This window comes from Heterocephalus glaber, unplaced genomic scaffold (assembly GCF_053883595.1).
Source record: "Heterocephalus glaber isolate CG9 unplaced genomic scaffold, H.glaber_assembly_v1.0 deba00001760, whole genome shotgun sequence".
In the NCBI taxonomy this organism is placed as follows: domain Eukaryota; kingdom Metazoa; phylum Chordata; class Mammalia; order Rodentia; family Bathyergidae; genus Heterocephalus; species Heterocephalus glaber.
The window spans coordinates 5,792,257-5,798,762 of NW_028258457.1; the positions used below are offsets into that span (position 1 = coordinate 5,792,257).

The 6,506-nt window shown below is 47.4% G+C and overlaps 1 long non-coding RNA gene across 1 annotated transcript; it reads right to left on the reverse strand.

Annotated features, from left to right (window-relative positions):
- Nucleotides 1-5,225: 5,225 nt before the first annotated feature.
- LOC147821196 (uncharacterized) lies at nucleotides 5,226-6,314 on the reverse strand. Its single transcript, XR_015447552.1, has 2 exons — nucleotides 6,050-6,314; nucleotides 5,226-5,341 (listed from the first exon to the last, which is right to left on the reverse strand). It is a non-coding gene; the product is annotated as an uncharacterized LOC147821196 (long non-coding RNA).
- Between the last annotated feature and the right edge of the window lie 192 nt (nucleotides 6,315-6,506).

Here is a 6,506-nt window from a genome sequence, read left to right on the forward strand (position 1 = left end):
GCGCCGGAAGTCCCTCCTCCGCGCAGTGGCCCACGTGACAATCACCGCGCCGCGCCTCTCTAGCGCTCCGCGCTTCGGTGGCCCGAGGTATCCGCTCTGCACTCTGGGGCCGCGTCTCAGTGATCGTTTCAGGAATTCGTTGCCAGGACGACGAGCGGGTTTCCCTCTGCGTCCTTTGCTGGCTTCCAAGGCGTTGGCAGAAGAGGGAGGGACAGGCCAACTGCCGCCCCAGGAAGAAAGCGCGGGCCCTGCCCTTTACCCTGCTGAAGAACCTTCCTGGCTCCCCAGCGCTTATGCAACAAAGTTCCAACTCAATAAGAGGACATTAAAGACTCCCACGACCCACTGTAGTTTTACCCCAGTAACCACTCACACACACCTTGTTTTTGTCTTTTTTTGTTTTTTGGTACTGGAAATGGAGCCCATGACTTTTCCACGCAGGGACAGCCCAAGCCCTTTCTTATTTTTCATTTTGAGACATGGTCTCACTAAGTCGCTATGTTGTCCAGGCAGGTTTCAAACTTGCAATCCTCTTGCCTCAGCCTCCCAGAATGCTGGGATCACAGGTGTGCGCCACCACGGCCGGTTCCCACGTACCTTGTTGAAGAGAATGCACCAATCTGGGTCCTGGGGGCCCACTTGGGCGGAAATGAGCCAAGACAGAAATGAGCCAACGGAGGCACCCAATCCTATAACCCAGTAGAGGGGTTATAGGAAGACAGGCCGACCCTGAGAAAGAGGAGGCCTCCTGGCGAGGAGACTGCACCAAGCCTTGAAGGGCGTTCTCTAGGAAATTGCAGAGGCCAAGATGGCAGGGGTTGGGTATCAAGAGTAGACATGAAGGATGGAGGGCTCTGATCCCTAAGGGCCTTCAGAGGAGAAGGTCGGAGATTCTCCCGAAGCGTTGAAAGGAATCTCAGAAGAAAACAGAGCACCCCAGATTTTAATCATCTAAGGCTTTGGTTTCTTGTCTATGAAATCGGGATAAGAATAGCCTAAGTCCCGTAGGTAGGGATGAAGTGCCATTAGACAGTTCTCAATAAACGTCAGATGGTATCATGATTTACGGCTTTAATAATACTTGAGTGTCTCCTCTGTACCACAGTGAAGAAAACAGAAAACTCCCTGCCCACCTGCACAATTTTTTTTGGAGGTGGAGAGAAGGAAGGCATACATAAAATTGAACTCAGGGCAGAAAACGTTATAGGGTAGAGCACAGCACAGTAATAGAGTCAGGAACAGTAAAAGGACATTTTTTTTGTTTGTTGTTTGTTAAATTTCCCAAGCTGGGCTCACACTTAAGATCCTCCGGTCTCTGCCAGGTATGATGGTCCTCACCTGTAATACTACTGCTCAAGAGGCTGAAGTAAGAGGATTGCCATGGAGGCCAGGCTGGACTACATAGTGAAATCATAGCAAGACCTTGTCTTAAAAATAAAGATCCTCCTGCCTCAGCCACCCAAGTAGCTGGAATTACAGGTGTGCCAGCATGACCCAGCCCAAAAGGACATGTTTGAGGCCACCAGGGAAATTTGAATACATCTGGCCATTAAATGTTAAAAAGGAGCTGTTTCACTGTTTCACAGTGAAAATGGCAGGGCTATGTTTATAAATATATTTTATAAGAGATGTGGGGTTTTGGGGGGGGGGGGTTGGTACCAGGGATCAAACTCAGGAACTTGCACTTGCAAGGCAGGCATCGGAACCACTGGGCTAAATCCTCGGCCCAAGAGATGTGTTTTAATGTGCTTATCTGGAAAATATGCTTTAATATGCTTTTAAAATACTCCTGAAATAAGCTGGGCATAGTGGTACAGGCCTGTTGTCCCAACTACTCAGGAGGCTGAGGCAAGAGGATTGCAATTTCGAACCCATCCTTGTCAACTCAGTCACTCAGCCAGATCCTGTCTCAAAACTTTAAAAAAAAAATTTTTTTTTAAGGGATGGAGATGTAGCTTGGTGAGAAGGCTCTGGATTCAATTTGTTTGCTTTTTCAGACAGGTTTTTGCTATGTAGTTCAGGCTGATCTTGAACTCACTATGTACCCCAGGCTGCCCTTGAACTCACGGTAATTCTCCTGCCTCAGCTTCCCAAGTGCTGGGATTACATGTGTGTGCCACCATATCTGGCTTCAATCTCAATTACTGCCAAAAAATTCCAGAAAAAAATACACATACACACTTAGGCAGGAATTCATTTGGATCCATTTTCTCTGTGGTATAGAGTAGAAGAGGAGAACAGTATTCCCCAAACATTTACTGAGCACCTGCAACGGGACATGCCCTTCAAATTCCAGTGAGAAACAAGACAGTGATGGGGATTCTTATTTATTTTACTTTGGGACAAGGTCTCTTAGTGTATTCCTTAAAGTGCCCTTGAACTCCTGGATTCCAGCAATCCTCCTGCCTCAGCCTCCCAAGTAGCTGGCACTACATACAGGTGTGAACCACTGTGCCCAGAGGACTAATGCTCTTAAGTAGACAAGTCAGGTCAGATATTTAGTAGAGACCTGGAAAGAGATGAGGAACCTAACCATGGGCCATCTGGGAAAAGTGTGTTCCAGACAGCACATGAAAAGGCCCTGAGGTGAGAACTTGTTCATTTACAGAACACTATGCCCAGAGTAGGGAAAGGAGGGCCCAAAGAGACTTCTCTGGCATTTCTGTGCCAGAGAGAGAGAGCTCGAAAGAGAGAGAGAGGAGAGAGAGAGAGAAAGAAAGAGCACCTCAAGGAGACCTATTAACAATTGCTGCATAACAAATTATTCCTGAATGTAGCTGCTTCAAATAACAAACAGTACTCCTAGTTTCTGTCCACCAGGAATCAGGAATGCAGTCAGGTGTGCCAGTGCAGGCCTGCAATCTCTGTGCTTTGGGTGGCTGGGAGGATTGCAAGTTCAAGTGCACCCCGGGCAATGTAGAGAGATCCTGTCTCAAGATAAAAAAAATAAGCTGGGTGAAAGTCCCAGTACTGAAGAAAAATAACAACAAAAAGAGGAACAGACCTGGGAGTGGTGGTGTATGCCTGTAATCCCAGAACTGGGGAGGCTGAGGCAGGAGGATCACCATGAGTTTGAGGCCAGCCTGAACAGCATAGTGAGATCCTGTTTCAAAAAAAAAAAAGGAGGGACAGGAGGGTGAGAGGCAGAAAGAGTCTGAAGACACCCTGCTGCCAGCTCTGCAGATGGAGGAAGGGGCCGGCCTGGGCCTCAGGCCCCTCTAGGAGCTGGGATAGGTGGGACCCAGATTGTCCCTGGGGCCCCTGGGAGGATTGTGGTCCTGCCTAACCCTAACCCTAACCTTTGCTATTAACCTTGTCAGATCTACTTCGGACTTCTGACCTACACAGAGATTAAGAATAAATGTGCACAGTTTATGCCATTAAGTTGATGATAACTTGTTACCGCAGCCGTAAGAAATAAATGCAACCCTCAGGCCACTCACCCTAGGAAGTATCTACTGACATTTCCCCCTAAGTTACAGGGGTCTCAGTGTTTCAGACAGATGTGTCCACACGCTCCAGGGAGCAGGGGGAGCCTGCTAGACAAGCACTTCAGCACTAAACTGCCGCTAGCCATTTTTATTTGGAGATAGGATCTTGCTAAATTGCCCCGGATGGCCTCAAACTTTCAATCGTCCTGCCTCAGCCTCTTGAGTGAGCATCTAGGATTAGAGATGTGCACCACCACACTTGGCTTGCAATACACTTTTTTTTTTAATGGTAGTGGGAATGGAATCCAGGGCCTTTGTATCGAGTTATATCCCCAGCCATTTACTTGTTTATTTAATATATTGGTTTTCGGAGATAAGGTCTTGCTGTGCAGCCCAGGCTGGCCTGGGACCCATTAGGTAAGCCAAACTGGCTTAGAACTCAAAGCAGTCCTCCTGCCTCAGCCTCCCAAGTGATAGGATTACAGGGGTGCCCTGCACACCTGTATGCCTGGTTTTCTTTTCTTTTTTTCTTTGTTTTTTGAAACTGGGTTGCACTGTCTCTGAGTTGCTTAGGCTGGACTCAAAACTTCCAATCCTCATGCCTCAGCCTCCCAGAGTGTTCTTTTTGTGTGTGTGTAGATTCCTAGTGTATTAGCTAGGGCTGCCCCAGCAAAATACTATATACTGTGTGGCTTCAATAATAGATGTTTTCTGGCCTGGGGATTTAGCTAAGTGGCACCGTGCCTGCCTTGTAAGTGCAAGGTCCTGAGTTCGATCCCCAGTACTGCAAAACAAAACAAACAAACAAACAAAAATTGATGTTTTCTCATCGTTTGAGAGGCTTGAAGTCTGCGGCTGTGGTCCGGGTCTGAGGAGAGCTCTCTTACCAGCTTGCAGAGGCAGGGATGCCTTCTCACATTGTCTTCACATTGCAGAGATCACTCTTGTGTCTTCCTGTAAAGGCACCTATTGGAATGGATCTGCCTCTAATCTTACACCATTATTTAGCCTTAATCACCTCTTTAAGGCCCTATGTGTAATATGGTGGTATAGGTTTGGGGGGTAGGGCTTCAACATATGTTCTGGGGTAGACATAACCCCAAGGCACCTAGGAATGGAAATTCTAAAAAAAAAAAAAAAGTTTAAACCAGGTGTGGTGGCTCATGCTCATAACCCCAGAATTCTGGGAGGCTTAGGCAGGAAGATGACAAGTTCAAGCATGTAGCTCAGTGCAAAGGTCCCGAGTTTAATCCCTAGGATCCCCTTATACACATGTACTGTCTTTGTACTCTGAGATCAAATCTCCAATGGTTTTCCAAGAAGTCTTTTCTTTCTTTCTATTTGTGGTGCTGAGGATCAAACCAGCACCTTGTGATTGCTACCAAAGGGAGCTACACCTGCAGCTTCAACAAGTTAAAGTGAGGTCAAGGTCATCAATGGATCTCACTAGCTTTACCTCCTTTCTGCCACCCACCACTCAGTCATCATACAGTTTGCCTTTGCTCTCCCCTCTGCCCCAGTATTCTCCCAGGACACTGGCCTGGCTATGTATTGGCTTCTGCCTCCCCTCCCCCTCCCTCTCCCCCTCCCCTTCCTCTCCCCTTCCTCTCCCCTCCTCCTCCTACTTTTTGCGGTGGTGGGGGTGAAATCCAGGGCCTCATGTCTATCACTGACCCACACCACCACCCTTGTATTGGCCAACTTCTAATAGTCCTCCAAGTCTCTGGTTAAACTCACTTCCTCCAGGAAGCCCTCAGTAGTGCCCAAGGATAGACAAATGACATCCATAATTCAACCTTTTTAAAAGCACTTTATTGGTTCTTTTTATTGCTTAAAATGAATCCTTGCCAGGGATTTAGCTCAGTGGTTCCACCACCTGCCTCAAAAGTGCAAGGTCCTGAGTTCGATCCCTGATACAAAAAAAAAAAAAAGATAAAATGAATCCTTATTTTATTTTATTTTTGAGGTAGGCTCTCACTATATAGTCTAGCCAGGTCTTGAACTAACTATGTATTCAGGCTGGCTTTGAACTCATGGTGATCCTCCTGCCTCAGCCTCTCCAGTGCTGGGAGTACAGACATGTGTAACCATATCTTCCTCAAAATGAATCCTAATTTTAAAAAGAAGAGAAAAAACATGTCTTGAGTTCCTGGAAGCCAGACTCCCTGTGTCAAAATATCCTAGTATTTTCTATTGCCAGGCATAGTTTCAAGTGCCTTTGGTGTGTGGGGAAATCACTCAATCCCTGAAACCTTATGGGATCGGTACCACTGTGAGTTCCATTTTACAGATTGGGAGACTGAGACACAGAGGTGTTATTTGGACACGCCAGGTTAAATTTTTTTACGAAATTAACATGTATATTGTGTATTTTGTGGCTTTAGCACTTAGTCGGAGCTCAGTAAAACTTTCATAAGTGAAAAAAATCAGTATTCTGACCATTTGCGCCTATTTAATCTAAAGAGCTCCCCGGAACTCGGCCCCTTCCTTAAGCCCCACCCCCTTGAACTGGCAGTGGTTCATCCTTGTTTTGTGTTGAACCTTTCCTCTTTTGACAGCCAAAGGCCAACCCCCGACCAGACCCCGCCTCCTTCCCGTAGCCAATGTATGCCTTTTACCTTGAGGCGCTTCTCTGCCGGTACCTAATCACCTGCTTTCCTATATTAAACTCCCTATCAGGAGCAGTTAAGCTGTCAATAACCCGACTCCTACGTTGATTGGGCCTTATTTTCTGTGCTATCCAATGGTCTGCCCCCTATTAAGGAACCTCCTGCTGTGGCGTCCTATGTCCCGCCCCCTCTTTTAAACTCCACCCCTGCACTCCTTGAGCGCCTTGCCTTGGTTGAGCTCCTCAAACCTTTCCCCTTTCACCTCCCATAACCTCCTCCCTCTCTCATTAAATTTTTGGGTCACGCCCCTCAGTTCGGCCCGTTATCCAATCCCGTTAACTTGCTCTGCACCAACCTCTATTGCCGTTGGTCCCCGCTCTTCTCTGTCCCCGCACGTGGTCCTGAGTGACGGCGTCTCTGGCCTCTGCCTGCAGGAGGGCGGAATTTCCGGCGACACGGAACCCAA